This window comes from Ursus americanus, chromosome 12, assembly GCF_024610735.1.
Source record: "Ursus americanus isolate L20-20 chromosome 12, mUrsAme1.1.p, whole genome shotgun sequence".
Lineage (NCBI taxonomy): Eukaryota > Metazoa > Chordata > Mammalia > Carnivora > Ursidae > Ursus > Ursus americanus.
In genome coordinates, this window is record NC_142138.1 from 66,736,942 (window position 1) to 66,755,800 (window position 18,859).

Genomic DNA, 18,859 nt, shown 5'->3' on the forward strand with positions numbered 1-18,859 from the left:
AGTCACCTTGGGATGCTAGAAACTCTTTTCAAAAATAACATAATTAGTCAAAATAGCTTTGGAATTTCCCTTGCACAAATATGTTCAGAGAAAGATAATAACATTACTTTTTAGTTGTGACCAATAGAGTTACCAGTTAGAGCATTCTCTTTACTCACTAAATATAGTTCATGGTGACTCGGCTGTATACAAATTTTAAACATCACCTGCAAAGACTAGATTTGTCACTATTAAAATATATTCAGAAAAATGTGAAGGTACTCATCCCCAAAGAGTGTCTCCAGAAATGACTGTGGCTATGACTAATTAAAATAGGTGTGCAGTTTCCCAAGGTGACTGTTTTAAGAAAAACAATTATTATGTTCACATATAACTTTTGTTGGATTTGTTATAATTTTAAACTTACACATACATTCCCACAAGGACAAGAGGAATAAAGATTAGATGTTATGAATGAAAGCAGGAGAAGTTTATGACCAAAGAGGTGTTTTAAAACACATGTCTTGAAGGAAGCTATGGATATAAAGTAGTCAAAACAAAACAAAATGGGAGCTGAAAATCAAGGGAAAAACTGGAGTTGGCAAACACTGAGAGAGGAGAACAAGTCAGTCCAACCCATCCTATAGCATATTGGTGAATATTACCATGGGCCAAATCCTGTGTGAGTAGCTGAGGAATAAAGACAGACCAGTCACCAGCCATGAAAACCCGGTGTGACAAGTAGAATGTTGGGGGTTCACAGCTGATGGACTATGAGTCCTGTCCCAGCCTAGGAATGGGCAGGGAAGGCTTCTGGGAAGACCTCGAAACCTGGACTAAGAATTGAAGAACCAAAAGATTAATCAGGTAAAGAAGAGCTTTCTCATGTTTAGAGGTCTAAGGCTTTTTCAGACGTAGGGAACAAGTATAGAGGCAGGCAAACAATAAAGACCTGAGCCTATTCCCTAATGCGGCAAGATAGGAACAGCAGGAGCTGTGGGGATGCAGAAAAGATGGGCATTGTCTCCTAAGGCTAGTAATTGCTTAGATGAGAGAGGAAATATAGGTCAAAGAATCAGCAATGACCTCAGTATCTTGGAGCATCATGGGCTATTCTCAGATACAGAAAATATAAGAGAAGGAAAAGGAGGTTTGGTAGAGTAGATAAAACTGGCAAGAGATCAATGTAGCTGAAAGGGGGAGAGTTATGTTTGCGTAGAGCAGCCCCACAGCTGTTCATTACTTTGGGAACCTGGCTGATTAGCAGGATGGAATTGCACTGAAATATATTTTCTCCTGTTCAGCTCTCCCCAAAGCTAAGCTGAAATTCTGTGTGCAGTTAGGTGACTAGTTCCCTAATCCCTGTCAGGAGCCAGGGGGTCATGTGGTGGTGTCTCAAAACTTGAGTAGCAGCCAAAGACTTGAAATGCCAGAATCTGCCTGGAGAGGTCAGCCCCAAATGTACTCTGCAGTTTAAATACTCAACTGGACTTGGGAGTGGTCTTCCCCAGGACAGTGCCTCTAATCAAAGCAAATCCTACTTTATAGGAAAAATTGGCAGGAAAATATCCAGGTGATCCCATAACTAATTAGCTATTGCTATTTCTTGAAGTTTCATAATTTCACCAAACCAAAGAAAAATGGGATCCCGCAAACTTTCATCTGAATAAATAAACAAAAGAACCTCAGTCTCTGTGGCCCCATTAAAATCAACAGACCATTAGCAGTAGAAAAACATGAATAAGGGCCAGCACTAGCTTTCATTTTAGTCAAAACTAAAAATATACATAGATGTCTTTACTAATGTAAACTCAGGTAAAATTGCCTCCCAAGACAAATGTAGAATTAGGCACTTATTTGTTCTCAAGTCTATTCTCTCAGATCCTGTAGGCTACCAAACCCCTCAAAGACAGAGAGCTTATGTTGTCCATTTTGCCCCAGTTCCTCACACAATAGTACACGTAAATGCTCATGGTATATGTTTTGAATAAATGCTGAATGAGGGGCATATATATCTATATGAATTGGAGAGAGGTGCATAACTGTCTAGGTCTTTTGGAGAATCCTAGGCTGAATCAGTTCAATGCTATAGATGTTGAAGAAGAGATTCTGGTGTACGTATCAAGCTTAGGTTGAGCTACTCCACACATCTTACCACATAAGCCAGGAACCTGGAGGTGTGTGATAAAGTGTTTGTGGAAGCAAGAATTAAAAGGAAGATTTCTTTGCAAAATAATACCTTGCACTTGTGCAGTGCTTTAGGCTTTTCAGAACACTTTGAAGTATATTATCTCATTTGATTCACAAAGAAGTCATGGGAAACAGCCAAGCCAGTCATTATTATCCCCCATTTCACAGATGAAGAAACTGAGATAGAGTTTAAGTGCCTTGCCCAAGATCAAGTAATTAATGAATGACAGCTGAGACAAAACTCCTGCTGTTTCTGACTTCTTATTCAGTCTCATTCTACTTTCTCTTCCTGCAACAGTAATGAAGAACATCCAAGACAATCTTAAGTGTGGACACCTCTGGGCAAAGGTCCACCAGCTTCACCATATTGGTGAAGTCCACCATATTGGTACAAAACAAGCTGACTCACTGTAATCAGGAAGGCCAAGCAAGCAAATACATTCTTTGATTTAAACACATTTTTTGAGAGCCTACCCTCTGCAAAGCACATCCTTGACTCTGTGGCCCTACAGACATGTATCATACCCAGCCCTTGTTCTCTGGAGATCACAGTGCATTCAGGAAAGCCAACATACGAATAACATAGCTACGACAGAGATAAAGCATGGGGCTGTAGGAAAGTAGAGAGCATTGTGATTGATTCTAAGGCTACTTCATTTCGTCCTGTCCCCAGCCTACAAGATAGGAATGAACTGAGGTGGCCTATACAAACTGGACTGTAAACAGTATGAACACAGGAACCATCTCTCACTCATGTTTGTAAACCCCACAGTAGCTGGTTGTTTATCTTGCATAGAGCATGGAGTAAGTGCACAATGAAGACCCACATTCTGAGAGGTCCACCAGGTTCAGTCAAACAGAGGACAAGTTCCAGAAGGCAGGAGCTAATCTTAAGATTCAAACTAGTTCTGAGAATTAGGAGCCAGACTCTTCAACTAATTGTCTCTGCGCTGATTAAGGGTATAAATAATATAAGAAATTATAATTTGGAATTCTTGACATATTGCTGCCGTTTTAGGAATGTGACTATTTCAATTTAATTGATGTCAAGAAGAGGAAAATTTGAGATTGTCCTTGTATAATGAGCTGTTCCTCATGTGTATGTACTACATGATGAATGGTATCTTAACTAGGAATCCAAAATTCTCTGCCATCCATGAGATAAGCAGGAAACCTAGTACAGGAACACTCACTTTAGCACTAGCTAACTTAAAATTTTCTAAGTATTTTATGCTGGGAGGTATCACAGTTCAATTGCTAAGTGGATGTATACATTTATATATAATGACACAAAAAAGGACTGGCCTGTATGCACCAGGACGTCTCCCCAATTCAAACGCAGCATAAATCCACAACTGTGTAATTACTAAACCACAATATTATTGGATGACTCGCAGCACTTCAGTCACTAAAATGGTTATGCAACTGTAGATATTTATGCAATGTGAAGGTGTTTTGTTCTCAGAGACTATTCAGGTGTTTCTACCCAACATTCTTATATTCTTCCCTCACAATCAGCCAAGAAATTCTTGAGCAGTGAGGTCCAGGCATACAGAAAGTTTCCACCTTAAAGTATGAGAAAAATCTTCGTACTAAATGAGGACAGATCACACCTAAGTCCCCTGAAGCAGAAGAAAAGGGAACATTTTCTTATTATGTGGAATTCAAAGTGGGCTAAGTAAGTGTGAAGATGGGGGCATCACAAGTAAGGAAAAGAAATCCCACTTCTAAAAGTAAGCATTAAAAAATCTTCTAAAGTAATTCATCAGGAGATAATTAATGGCTGGCAACAGGTATTTATAATAGAAGCGTACATGGCCTTAACGATAGGGTTTGCTTCTGAAAACATTCTAATTAAAAAGGGAAAGAGTAATTTTATAGGAAAGTACAAATCAGTGGTGTGTATGTGTGCTAATGTGTGCAGAGACAGAGGTGGTAATTGCTGGGCTCAGAGCAGGTATCTGTTACTGAAGGTAATGACCTTGTAAAATATACAAATAGGGTTTCCAACAAAGCTGGAAGTACATCATTATTACTCATGAATGTGGGAAGGAATGTAAAATTGGAATTCAGAAGGTGAGTGGTGGTTGTACCTGATCTGGATACTAACTTGTTTTTGTTTTTAATCATTCTGATTTTTGTTAAGAAGAATGTAGTATGACTACTCTGCTCTCTGGCCTAGACAACTGGTCTAAGCATTTTTCTTTCAAAACTTTGACTTTTTCCCTTTTATCCCACTTATTAAATGTCTAAGCAAGAAAAGAAGAACAGATGCTAGCAAGACAGAGAATGGTTCCCACATTAAGATCTACATCTGAGTCCAGGAAAATACACCTCATTGCCTAAAAGGGCCCTGTGGACAGTTCACACCTCTGTTGGTTTCTTTTGCAAGAGATAGTTACCTCAAAAGAGCCTTCCTTAACTGAACTTTTATGGTCTGGAATACTTGCCTGTCTACAGATGACTATCATTTTAAAAGTATTTACTAAAGACTGCAGTTGGGGGCATAGATCCTAAGGAGAGGAATGAATAGCAGGAACACAGACTGACTTATGTAAACTCCAAGTGCTGCAACTAGGAGACAGCCTTCAAGTTTCAAAAAGCAAACTATGAACATGCAAAAGGTAGTGTAGTTCCTTACTCATCCACTACTTGGGGTTTTGAGGGGAAAAGGGAAGTAAGAAGAGTTGAAAAGAAGAAAAACAGAACAGAAGAGGGGGAGAGGAAGGTGAAAGCATGCTCTGGAGTAATACGCACCTGTTTAGAAGGGGGGAAGTAGCACAAATACTAGCAAAAGAAGAACCAACATGGAGTTCCTCCTTGCATATTTCCCTCTTCTGAAGGCCTGGAGTGAACCCATAGCATTGCTCTAGAGGTGAGAGAGAAGCACCCTGAGGACACCTCCCCGAATTCCCTCCAAAGAATTAAAAGTGCCCCAGTGCAAATCAGTTCCCTCTATCATAAATATTTATGGATAATAATAACATTTATCACATTAATAATGATAATGGCAGGAAACATTAATGGAACGCTGTCTGTTGGGCACTGTATTAAGCACTTCACCTGCTTTATTGTTTGTAATGCTCCAACCAGCTTATCAGTAGGTATGATGATTCCCACGTCACAGGCAGAAAGTGAAGCCTGAGAAGTTGCCCAAGAGCACACAGCTGCTAAACAGAGGCACAGCCCAGGTCCATCTGGCCACCTCCAGTGGCACACAAGTGACTTCTGCAAAGTGTATATGCCTGCCCACAGGTCTCTGCCTCAGAGATTCAGTCCCATCCATCGTTTGGACTACTCGCCTGAGCACGGAATAAGTTGTCCACTAATCATTTATTGTAAGCCTGGTTTCCCAAGTTTATTGAAACAACGGCTTCATCACATACCTCCTTTGTGCTCCCCTACAGCGTGATGCCCAATCTCTTGCTTGCCAGCCTCCGGCCCTGGAACAACTCAAGGATTTCAGGTCTTTGCCTCTACCACTCGGATGAGAGAAGCTCAAACAATTCTATAGGTTGGTTCGACACTACAACTTTTTATTTTGAAATACTGTCTTCTAAACATACCTAATAAAAGACAAAGGCAGCAGGGAAAGAACCAATTCTATTTATTTCCATATTTTTAAAATACATATATATAATTATATATTTTTATATAAATATAATTTTATATATTTTATATAAATATATAATATATTATATGTAATATATAATATATAATATATAAATATATATTATTTATATATATTTTTTAAATTGAAGGAAAATCCCCTATAATACCATTGCTAATAACATCTTGATATATTTTATTCAGGTGTTCCTTCATAGTCATCTTTCTGAGTCGTAATCATGATATACATACAGTTTGTATCCTGCTCTCTCAGCTAATTCATATATCATAAATCTTTTCCTGTGTTGCTACATGGTTGTCCTATGTAATATTGTTATTGTCTGCATTATATTCCAGCATTGATGATAGGTAGAACTAGAATGCTTTCTGTGTTGGTATTGGGATCTGTATCCAGTCTTCCATTGTATTGCAGAGGCAGTGCCTGAAGACAGTCCATTCATACTGCTTCCCTTGCCAAAGACAGTGAAGTGAATGGGTGGGCCCTGCAGCACCTCTAATGGATCAGCACCAAAGAGTACCCCCCACCCACACTGCTGCTCTCTAACCTCACTACCCCACCTCCTACCTCTAAGGCATGTGCAGGCCTTTACCACTCTCCTTGGGCCTCTTTCCCTCTTTCTGTTCCCTGTTTCCTCCCCAGCAAAAGGCCTCACTTCCCACTTCAATAAATGCACCTCCTAGCTCAAATATCCCCTCCCCTGTTAAACTGTCCCTAGCCCTCCCTGTTTCTATACTGGCAGACCAACAAAGAGCTCCCCAACATCTCTCCTTTAACCTCACAACTTAGCTCTATGCTCCCACCTTTCCTTCCTGCCCTTACTATATCTCAGAGAAAAGTCTTTCCTTTATTCCAATGCTAATCCTTCTGCATTGGCCATTGATTTCATCCCCTTCTGACTTTCCAAGGCCATCTTGCCATTCATTATCCATCTGCCCCCACTCTCACTGTCATTTATTTCTTCCCCTCTATAGGCTTAATCCTCTCAGCCAGCAATTTTCTTCCAGCCTTAATGCACACATGTGTGCACACACACAATTACTTTCTATTGTAGGCTCAAACAAATTTCTCTTTCTTTCACTCATAAACCTCTTAAAAGAGTAGTTTCTCCCTTGCTGCTCTTACTTCCTCAACCCATTACAGCTTTCTTTTTCTACATTTATTGAGCATCTACTATGTGAAAACAATGGGGAAATAGATGAACAAGGCAGTCCCTGCTCCTGAGGAGCTTCTAGCTAGTGGGGAAGACAGTAAATCAAAGAACACAATAAAATAAATGCCATAATAGGGATATGTGCAAAAGGAGCCGTAGAAGGCCTGCCTGGAGGAAATTAGGAAGACTTCCTAGGGAGGTGGCATTTGAGTTAGGCCTTGAACAATGAGTTCAGATTTTCCAGGTAGAGACTATACATGTATCTATACAGAGAGAAAGTTGTAAGAGCATACAATTGGTGGAGAGAATAACTTACTCAGAATGCTGAGAAACCATGATATTGATGAGTATTTAGGGCATCAGCTCAATTTTGGAAGAGCTGGTTCCTGATAAGACTGCTTAGAGAAGAGATGGAGAAAGACTTGTTCAGGCCAGTAGTTCTCAAACTTTGGCATGCATCAGAATCACCCAGGAGGGGGCGCCTGGGTGGCTCAGTCATTAAGCGTCTGCCTTCCGCTTAGGGCCTGATCCTGGAGTAGTGGGATCGAGCCCCACATCAGGCTCTTCCCATGGGAGCCTGCTTCTTCCTCTCCCACTCCCCCTGCTTGTGTTCCCTCTCTTGCTGGCTGTCTCTCTCTCTGTCAAATAAATAAATAAAATCTTTAAAAAAAAAAAAAAGAATCACCCAGGGGGTACTCCTCTCCCAGAGTTTTGTAGTGAGGTATGGGATGAGGCTGGGTAGTTTGCATTCCTAGCAAGTTCCCAAGTGATGCTGATGCCTTTGGTCTGAAGACAACAATTTGAGAACCACTGGCTTAGCAACTTGGCTTCTGCTTAAATTATTCTAGTGAAATTACTTTTAGGTGTCACCAAAGACCTTCAACTGTCAAATGCAATGAACTCCTTCTCAGTCCTCATCCTCCTTGACCATTTTCAGCATTTGACGCAATTGATGATTTTCTCAACTGGTCTTCCAGCTGTCAGTCTCACCTTCCTTTGTACATTCACTATACTGCAGCCCACAGAATGATCCAAAATATAAGTATAATCCTATAACTCTGTACTTAAAACCCACCAGTGGCTCCCATTCCCTGTAATTGGCACCCAGTCTCCATAGGCTGACACAGAAAACTCCTGGCATTCTGGCCACATTTACCTCTTCTCCCTGCCCCAGTGTTGCACAGCCTATGTTCCAAGAACGTCAGACTATAGGCCAATCCCCAGACACACTGTGGGCTCATGTGCTCTTCAGCACTACATACGCACTTTCCTTTGCAGGGCATGCCCTTACTCCCTTCTTTCCTTCACCCCATTCTCCCCTCGATCTGTGAAATCCTAGCTCTAGGCCTAGCTCAAATGTCATCTCCTCTGTGAAGCCTTTTTCAGATTTGTTGTGCCTTTCCCTGAGTCCCTCTATTGTTGGTTTCTGTGTATTATACACACCATTTAACAATTAGTTGATCATATGACTGTGATATTGGGACTTTGTTGAGTGCATGGTCTATTTATTATTTTTGTTATTTTCATACAAGACATTCAATATAGATGTGTTGAATGAATGTTGGGTACATAGGACACACTCAATAAATAAGTAGTGATTTAGGTAGGCACCCACTGCCTACCCAGTGGAACCTAGCAGTGGGTAGGCAGGCAAAGAGGAAGAGGACATAAAGACAAACTTTGTTAATGAGCAAGAGTCAAATGTGCTACCTCACAACCACCTGACTCTCTGACCGAGAGGCTGAACCACAGGCTTTTATTTCGCGTGACTCTCTCTTTCTTTGATGACAGGCCAGTTTGTCAGCTCCATGGACTGGGCAGTTATGCAGCTGCCTTTCTTGCTTTTGGCAAAATACTCTCCAAGGGACTTATCCAGAGCTAAGGATCAACATCTGTGGAGACTGAGCAGGAAGCACTTTGGTTACTTGGCTTGGTGAGCATACCACCAGCAGGCAACTATTTACCTTTTATTCCTGTCCTACTGCTAAAGGAATGCTGGAGATTCTCTGCCTTTAGGAAGAAGAGATCCTTTCCATGCTTCTCTCGCTCTTGGTCTCTCTCTCCCTCCTTCCCTTCCTCTCTCTTTCTGTTTCTCCCTCTCTTTCTGCTTTACCCCTGTACATTCTGATCACTGTGGTGACCAGAAATAAAACAGGCCTGGATTTCTATGTGACCAGCTTGCATTCTCCTCGTTCTCTCATACCATCATGTTAAGGAAGCATCTAGCAGCTAATGAGCTCAGAACCTCCAGGCCTTTTGTCACCTAGCCTTTTCCCATCTCTGGATGCAGATACCCCTATGAGAGTAGCCATTTTTCAGTGATTTGTATGTGCTAGGTGTTTTGCCCACATGATCCCATTAGATCCTCACAACATTCCTGCAAGGTAGATGTCTTTATCTCCATTTAACAAATAAAGATGTAACATCGTGTGTCCAACTACACTCAAAAAAATTTTTCTTTTAAGGCACGCAAATAAGTTAAGCCACTCAAAGAAGTTAAACAAATTATCCAAGGTCAACAAGCTAATAAGCAGTAGGGGTAGGATGAATAAGTGGTAGGAGTAGATGAATCCATATTGTAATAATTCCAAAGTCTCTATGTTTTCCATTATTTATGTCATCTTGGAGAAATGAAAAGGCTATAAGTTATAGAGTCAGCCAATGTCACAGCAGGAATTAAGTTCAGGGTGTCCTGATTTCCAAGACAGCCTACAAATATCTACTATATTGAAGGAATTGTTCAAATGGGTATGTTTGATGTTCCAAGAATTTACAAAACTTAAAAAATATATTGAGGCTATGATGTGAAAATGACCCAGATCTGGAAAAGCTGTCTAATTAGCCACCAGTGTCCCTTGTCTCAATTCTCCTTGTAGTCAATCGTCCCTTTCAGTTGCAAGCACCTAAGGAGACCTGCTTCCCTATCCCCTAAAGTAACATTTACCTGTGGTTCAGACTCCCACTCGAAGCAGTGTTTTAAAAATCTTCCCTTCTTCTTTTCCTTCTGGAGCACAAAGTATGACCAAAAAGGAGGGATAAGACCATGACTACAGGCACAACTAGTTTGACAACATATAAATGATTGTTTATTTATAAAACAATGCCAAATTCAATAAAACAATGATGTTTCTTTTTTCTGGTCGACTTGACACTTAAAGAGTAGGTTTTCCTGAATATTTTCCTATTCAACTGGTGCTCTTGGCATTGTGAATAAACAGAGCTGATGATAACATCCATCAGAGAGCTAAGCACACAAAGTGGGTGATAAAGTCAACAAGAAGCTGAAAACAAGATTTACCACGGATAAGCTGCCAAGAGTTGGCGCTAGATTCTAAGTGGACACTGTCTCATCCATCTTCCCCCGTCAGCTTTCCACCCCAACAGTGTCATCTCTGCTTCAGCACTCATGACAAGAGAAGGAAAGCAGGAGAGGAGAGCTTAGGGAGTCAAGCACAGGGGATGCATACATAGCATAGACAATCTGACTAAGATAAAATGCAAAGACTTGGTGATAAATTCTTAATGAATTATATAAGAGAACAAAGAAGAGTATTTTAAAACTCAAAACAATCAACCAAATAAAGGTCATACTCTAGGAGAGCAAGTAGACACAAATGATTGCTGGGCTTCCTTTGAGCAACATTTTGTTTCGTGTGCTAGCCTACCTCAAGCCCAGCTAAGGAGGTTTTAGAGTCTGTCTATTGTTCAAAGACTTGGAGTTGTTTTCCTTGGATTATTCCCAATCCTGTATTTTCCTTGCCTCTCTTTTCAAAAGTAGGTTAAGGATGTTCAGATTTCCCTCAAGCATCTTAATGAGTTAGTCATGATTACAATTGCATCTTTTAAATTGCCCAACCCGTTGAAAGGCTGCCATGAAAGGAGCTTCTACAAACACAAGTGGACTGTGTTTTTCATTTTCTTATGTTGCAAAATGTGAATGAGGAGTTACCTCCAAGTGTGTGATTAGCATAAAAGGTGCTGAAGCAGAGAGGAGGTAGGTGGGCTACTGTCTCAATGGAAAATGTTGCTATTGTTCCTGCAGGAAACAGTAAGTTGAGACTCAAATAAGGAGAAGCTTTCTGCTAACGAATGTGAAAGGGTTTCACATAGCTCAGGGCACATACTAAACGCTCAAAATTTGTTTGCTAGGTTGGAATCTTCTCCATGATCTACTCAGTCAAGTAACCAACCTTGACTGTCTCTGTTTCCTCACTATCCACACTTCTTATGTTCCTCTCGTAGCTTGAATTTCAGCTTCATTACCTAACATGGTGTTTCTGAATCTTTTTTTCCCATTATTGCCCTCCTAAAGAGTCTTTTCAGACATTTTTTAATTGCTCTCCCACATGACATTTTAATACCACAGACAAATTGTTTTATCAGTTGATGTTCTGTGTTTATATCTGTACTTTATACATTAAAAAAATTAAGTTGCTTTTCATCCCCTAAGAACCATTCTTACTCCTGTTGAGAATGCATGCCCTGTCAGAACAGAGTAGTTTGATTTGGGACACAACAGAAGCAGATCTCAGAACTAAATGCTAGATGAAATCAATTTGGGAAGAAAATCCAGGAAGATGGCAGACATAAGAGTACGTCTAGATTAAGCTTAGCATGGGTCAGGACAGACAGCTGGCCATAAAGTTTAGCCAAATAGGACATAGGTTGGAAAAGGCAGTTTTGGTGGAAAACAGGAGAACATGGTTCAAGGCAGGCAGAGGCAGGAGAATATTGGTCCACTGGGTCAGAGAATGCCTCATACAGAGAAATCCCGATATCCAGAAAAGCTCCGTGGAAGGGAAGTTCCTCTCAGGTCTGTAGCCAGACTAGACATTTGCCTTTAATTCTAAAGTGCCCTTAGACTGCCAAGCTGAATGTGCCCCATTGATGAAAATCTCTGATTATCATAGGGGAACATGTCAAGTTGGTCCCTGTATTCCTTGAGAACCACCCACATCTCCCAGTACTTTGATCCCTCCATATCAGATGAAAGAACCAAGCCTTTCAACCTGACCTGGAACGGTGCTAAGGGGTTTATGTCCTCAGGCATTCATCAGGGTGATCGGATAAGTCTGATTTTCCTTTTCCTCAAGTCATTTATCTTCTGGAGATCCTTCCCCTCCTGACCTAAAATCAGGAGCAGATCCAGGGCCCTGACTAAGCACTCTCGAAGCTGTGCTTCCTAAAGCACTTAGGATCTCTTAAAGGTCAAGTCCAATAATCTTTCTCATTGATTTCCCAGGTCAGCATCTCAGTGGCATTTGGTACTGTTGCTCACACTCTCTTCTTTAATTAGAAGTCAGTTATTCTGACTCTGGTCTTCATCACACTGTGCTGCCTTGAGTCTTCTGAACATGCTTTACCAGTGTCTTCTCAGTCTTCTCCTCCCACCTTCCCTCTACTCAAGAGCATCCTTTATCTTTGGTTCCTTTCTATTGCCTTCTATGCCCATCCCCTCCATGCTTCAATTTAAGTTAATAAACATTTGAGCCCTTGTTATGAGTCTAATACTGGTATAAACAGGATATGGTCCTTGCATACTCTTGTGGAGGAACAGACGTGTATATAACCAAGTGAAACACAATTTGAGATATGAAATAGAGATATTTACAAAATATTTAAGCAACCCAATTGAGGAGGTCATTAATTCTGTCTTGAAGAGATCGCAAAAGACATCACAGAGGATTTTTTTTTTTACTTTGTGCCTTGAAGAATGAATAAGGATTCATAAAACAGAATAGTTGAAAGAAGAGCATTACAGATGGTTGAGGATGGGAAAGGAATGGCATGATCAAGAGGGGTTAGGAAGTCCATGTGACTTGAAGGGAAGTAGGAGCACGTCATCACAATGCCTAGCACATTCACTTTTTAAAAATAAACATAGCTCGTATTTACTTTATGTCATGCACTGTGCTAGGAGCTAACGATACAAAGATAAATAAGCTTCTCCTTCAAGAGCTCAAAGTATAGTAGGGAGACAGACATGTTCAAAAAATTAATATATGCAATACAAGCTAATCCATGCAGTGATGGTAACATGTATAGGACACAAAATAAACAGTGACTGGCTCTGAGTGGAAGGATTAGCAGAGGATTCTTCAGAAAAAAAAAGCATTATCTGAGCTGAGTTTTAAGGGATGAACTAAAGCTTCATGGTCTGGTAAGCAGAATAATGGCCCCCCAAAGACACCCACATCCTAAACCTATTAATATGTTACCTTACTTAGTGATAAGGACTTTGCAGATGTGATTAAATTCAGGGAAGATGAGGGGCACCTGGGTGGCTCAATCAGTCAAGCATCTGCCTTTGGCTCAGCACATGATCCTGGGGTCCCTGGATCCAGCCCTGTGTTGGGCTCCCTGCTCAGTGGGGAGTTTGCTTCTCCCTCACCCTCTGCCCCTTCCCCGCTCGTACTCTCTCTTTCATGCTGTCTCTCAAATAAATAAATACAATCTTTAAAAAAATTTCAAGGAAGATGGAAAGATTACAGATTATCCAGGTGAACTCGAAGTAATTATAAGCATCTTTATATAAAAGGGAAACAGCAGTGTCTGAGGCAGAGAAGATGTGACAACAGGAGCAGGGGTTGGAGTGACATGGCCATCAGCCAAAAAATAAGAGAAACCTCAAGAAGCTAGAGAAAGCAGAGAACAGATTCTTTCCTAGAACCTCCAGAAGGTGTACAGCTCTGGCAACACCTTGGTTTTAGCCTCATAAGACTCATTTCAGACTTCTGATTTCCAAAAGAGTAAGATAATAGAATTGTGTCATTTTTAAGCCACTAAGTTTGTGGTGATTTGTTACAACAATAAAAGGAAACTGCCACAGATGGAGCACCAGGCAGGGTGCAGGGGTGGAGAGCATTTCAGGCAAAAGGAATGGCATCAATGAATCATGGAACACATCAAAAACTAAGGATGTACTGTATGGTGACTAACATAATATAATAATAATAATAATAATAATAATAATAATAATAATAATAATAATAATAATACATACATACCCAAAAAAAGGAATGGCATAAGCAAAGGCACAGAGGCACAAACTATCATGGCACACCCTTGGGGCAGGAGTTGCAAGTAGTTTAGTGTTGCTTAGGTTCAAGGAGCAGAAGAAAAGACTGGAATGTGACGCAAGTACTGGATGATATAGGGCCTTGTAAGGTGCTACCCTACCGTGGAGCTGAAGTACTGCTTATGCTTAGAAGATAAATCAGGAAGCATTCAAGCGTATTAAACAAAAACATAAAAACACCAGATTTTCAATTTTGGAAGAAAGGGTGAATGGGGAAGAGCCTGGGACAGGGTGACTATTTAGGAAGCTGTTGCAAACATCTTGGGGAAAGTGCCCCAACTTGGACTAAAGCAGTGTGAATAGGAGAAGTCAGAATAAAGAGATATTTAAGACTCAGAGAGTGACAGAATACTGGTGACAAAGACAAAGGGAAGAGTCAAGGATAAACCTAGATTTTTGAGTTGCATCTTAGTGGATAGCTGGGCTGCCTACTGAGATGGGAAAAACTGGAGGATCCTCTCAATAATTCTTAGATTCATGTTTTCTTTATTCCTGTGTGCAGTAGGCTGATTAGCCCCATCAACCTATATTTAGACTGTCTTTAAGTTCTCCTAGCCACATTTTCTAATGCTAACCTTTCTCTTCCTTAATCCATTCTGTATGTTATAGTTAGAACAACTAATTTAATATTCAACAGACATTTATTTAATGCCAGGGACTATTACAGACCTTGGGGATATTATAATGAACAAAGCAATTTAAAAAATAAACTAGCCTACATTCAATCTAGGAGGTCTTTAGAAGGTAACTTCAGAATTTTCTAGCACTAATTCACATCTTCTACAATGGCTGCTAATTTCCCCTGACTTTATATCTAGATTTTTGGGTGTGTGCTCAGGCTGTCAACTAGCTTGTCCCAAGCTAAGTATAAGAAGTCTTACAAGCGGGTTGTGATCTAAAACAGTGCTTCTCATACTATGTGTGGGTTGTTGGGGGGTGGGGGGTTCTTAAACATTTCCCAACTATTGTGGTCTGATACCTGGTCTTCCTGCACATGACTAGTGCACAGCTCATGCACAACCCATGTGACTCCCTGTGTGAATTTCACAGCACTCAAACTCTTCTATACCCACTTGGTGACATGAGTCCACTGATGATGTGCTTATATGTCACAGCATTCTTTATTTGTTCTGAAAACATCTAAGCACTTTTTTGATTTCTGTACTCTCAATTTCAACACTACCCACAGACCACCCTTCAAGTCCCCACATATAGTAAATCCCTTAGTAAAACAGTTTTGAGGAATTTGGAACAAATTATATGGTGATTGCATTACTTACTAGCCCACTGAAACCTATATTTGCCTTGCTAGCTTACAGTTTTCCTAGAAATAGACCCTAGAGTATGTGGAGGTAGGTGAATGAAGAGCTCTTCCACTGCTGTTTGGAACATACTTATTTCCTCTTCTTTTTCATGTTTTCCTTTTACTTCTTTCATCAGCTACCTCCTTAATCTATCCCTAACTCATACATATTAAGAAGAAAATGTGAAAGCTCTTCAATTCTTTATCATGTTCTTGGTGGAGAACCAAGATATAAAGTCTTGGCTCAACCACCTCAATTTCATTAGCCCTAAGTAGATGGAGCTATTTAGCATAAATCCTATGTTAAGTCAACTTCAGGCTTATGAACTGGATGAGACAAGGAAATAGAAGGAGCCTTTTGTCTCTGATTCACTGGCCCAATGCTGATGCGGCTTATGCTGGATTTCCTCCAACCACCACCAACTACATTTAACAGCCTTATATTACAGCTCTTCCAGGATTCTTTTTCAATCCTCATTATCCTCATCCTTTCTTTGGTTTTGACACTATTAATTCTTTCTTCCCTGTGAATAATCTCTCTTTGCCTATGGCTTCCATGACTCCACGTTGGATTTGTTCCTACTTCTTGGTCTATTCCAGTTTAGTCCTTAAAATCTCCTTCTCCCTCTCCTCCTTTCCCAAGGGCCTCATCCTAGACCTCTTTTACTCACTCTCATGATCTCCAGATGATCTCATCCTCTCCCGTGGACTCAGTTATCAACTAGATATACTCACAACTTCTGAGTATAAGACTCATAATTCCAACTGCTTTCTCAACATCTTCATGTAAGTATCTCACAAATGTCATGAACTCAACTTAATGTTATTTTCCAAAAACCTCTTCTTCCTGCATTCCATATCAGAACACTGCCATCCATTTAAACATTCAAGATAAGTGCTTGAAAGCATCCTTGACTCTCCCCTTTCCCTCATTCTTCATCTTCAACAAGTCACCACTCACTGTTCCAACACTGTTGTGCTTGCCCAATCATTCTCTTTGTCTCCACCTTCACTGCCTTGTTTCAGGCTCTCTCACTTCTCACCAGGACCATTCTCAGTTCTCCAAACCCACATATCAACAATGTCATACCTGGACTCAGAGATGTCAGTCCCACCCTTTCTAGAGCAACCTCTACTCAGTTGCTGCATTGCCCTTTCTCTTGACAGGCACATCCAGTCATTCATACTCTGGAATATTGACTTTCATGTCTCTTCCTTCTTTAGCTCCTTATAATCCAATAAAAATTCCTTTCTGTAATGGATTACCAGGACTTTCACACAGGGGCCCTGACTGACTTTTGTAGACTTTTCTAGTTTAACAATGAACAAATCACCACATATCAAATGTACCACCTTTTCCACCATTTCTCAGGCCTCTGTACCTTTGTGCATTCTATTCTTGCCAGCAGGTATGAACCAACCCCTGCCCTCTGCCTTGATAGGGTACTGCTCATCTATGACTTGGCACCTATGCTTTCTCTCCTCCAAGCATGGGCTGGTGCACCTTTCATTACATTGCCATAGTACTTTGCAAGGCCCTCTGTGGGAAGTTCCCTCAAAGGAGTTTTTATAGCCAGATGCTGGACTATGTTCTAAAGGTACAAAGAAGATGGTCCTACCATCAAAGAGAGTCAATTAGTAGAGAAAGACATAAGTGTAAATAGCAAATACATTATTGATTTTTAAGAAGTCAATGTTACAAATTGTACAGGTGCTGTAGAAGTATAGACAGCACACAGTGGACAATAAACAAAGGCAGAAATAGCCAATTCTAATTGTGAGATTGGAGATTGGAGGAGAGTAATGTAAGGAAATACATCATAAAAGAGACAACCCTCCTGGAAGGTGATGAGAAGAGGGCTTTGCAGGCAGAGGACAGCATGAGCAAAGCCCTGGCAGGACAAAACAGCATGTGCTGTTTAGGGAGAAGCAATTGGTCCTCTATGGCTGATCTTGGGCATCAGCATAGATGCAGTTAGACAGGAGGTTGGAGAACAAGTAAGAGGATTTTCCATATAGGCAAAGAGGAGCTACTGCAGGGACAGACAAAATGTTTCAATTCATATTTTTAGAAAGATCATTCTACCAACAATTTAAAGAGTGCAATATAATGTGCTTTTTTTTTTCTATTGGATTTGAGCTCCTTGATGTCAAGTATTATGTCTCTTTCATTTTTATCTTCCCAGTGCCAAACGCACACAAGCAAATGGGAGAGAGGCTACATGGTGTTGGTGCTGCAGTGTGGGTCTGAGAGTCAAGGGAACTGAGCTCTGGGTCAGGCTCAATGAGACATCAGCAAGTCACTCTGTGCTTCAATTTCCTCATCTATAAAATGGTGGCTTACTCAAGATCATTTTTCAGTTCTCTTTTGCTCTCATATTCTGTAATGCTATAAGGGAGGTTCCTTTTTTTAAAGTTTGCAGTCAATATTTGGCAATACAAATAACAAATCTGTCTCCAGTTTATAGAGGTGAGTGTCAAGAGCTTAGTGCACCATGAAGCACAAGTTGAACCAAAGGTTATATAAACCACTCTCCGAACAGTGGGCAATGATTCCGGTTAAATTGTTCACATGGTAAAAGGGCAGGTTCTTCCTGTTGTAGAGGGGCAGAATTATGTCCTCAAATGTATATTCCTTTTTTAAGGAAAAGAATCAGGACTTACACTACTATTATTATAAGCCTTTGAGTGATAAGATAAATACATTTTGAAAACATTAGAAGCTTGAGGGAAACCCAATGATTTAATCTACTTTAAATTAGTTGTTCTCTATTAGCCCAGAAGAATACACGAGGCTCTATCAGACTCTCCATGTCCCCTTCATAATTTTTGTATCTCTTTGACTTAGCAGAATATGCTCTGACTTTTCTGATTCATCAGTATCAAACTGATCTCCATAATTTAAAATTCAGGATCATAGCAACAGAGTCAATTTCTATTGAAGAAAAAACAAACAACAACAACAACAAAGCACAAAGGCTTCTCTTAGTCTTCATATTTTTTTATCTTTATCTTGACGAGACTACAGCCTTCAACTCTCTTATAAAATATCTTTTTTTTCTGATATGATTTTATTATCATTTACCCAGAGGTTTTTGTTTTTAATTAAAAAACAAATTTCCTTAATGTATTTCCCTACCATGATCTTTGGAATTCTCCACCATTGATATCGGAATATAATTATTTAAATTGAATTTATTAGAGATTTCATTTTTTAATTTTAAAGTTTAATGTCTTACTAGCTTATTTCTAAGAAATAATGCACTATCTAGTCTTACACTCAAATACATAAGTTATCCAATTTCTTAATACACTATCTATTCAGCGGGTGCCTGGGTGGCTCAGTCATTAAGCGTCTGCCTTCGGCTCAGGGCGTGATCCCGGCGTTATGGGATCGAGCCCCACATCAGGCTCCTCCACTGGGAGCCTGCTTCTTCCTCTTCCACTCTCCCTGCCTGTGTTCCCTCTCTCGCTGGCTCGCTCTCTCTGTCGAATAAATAAATAAAATCTTAAAAAAAAATACACTAT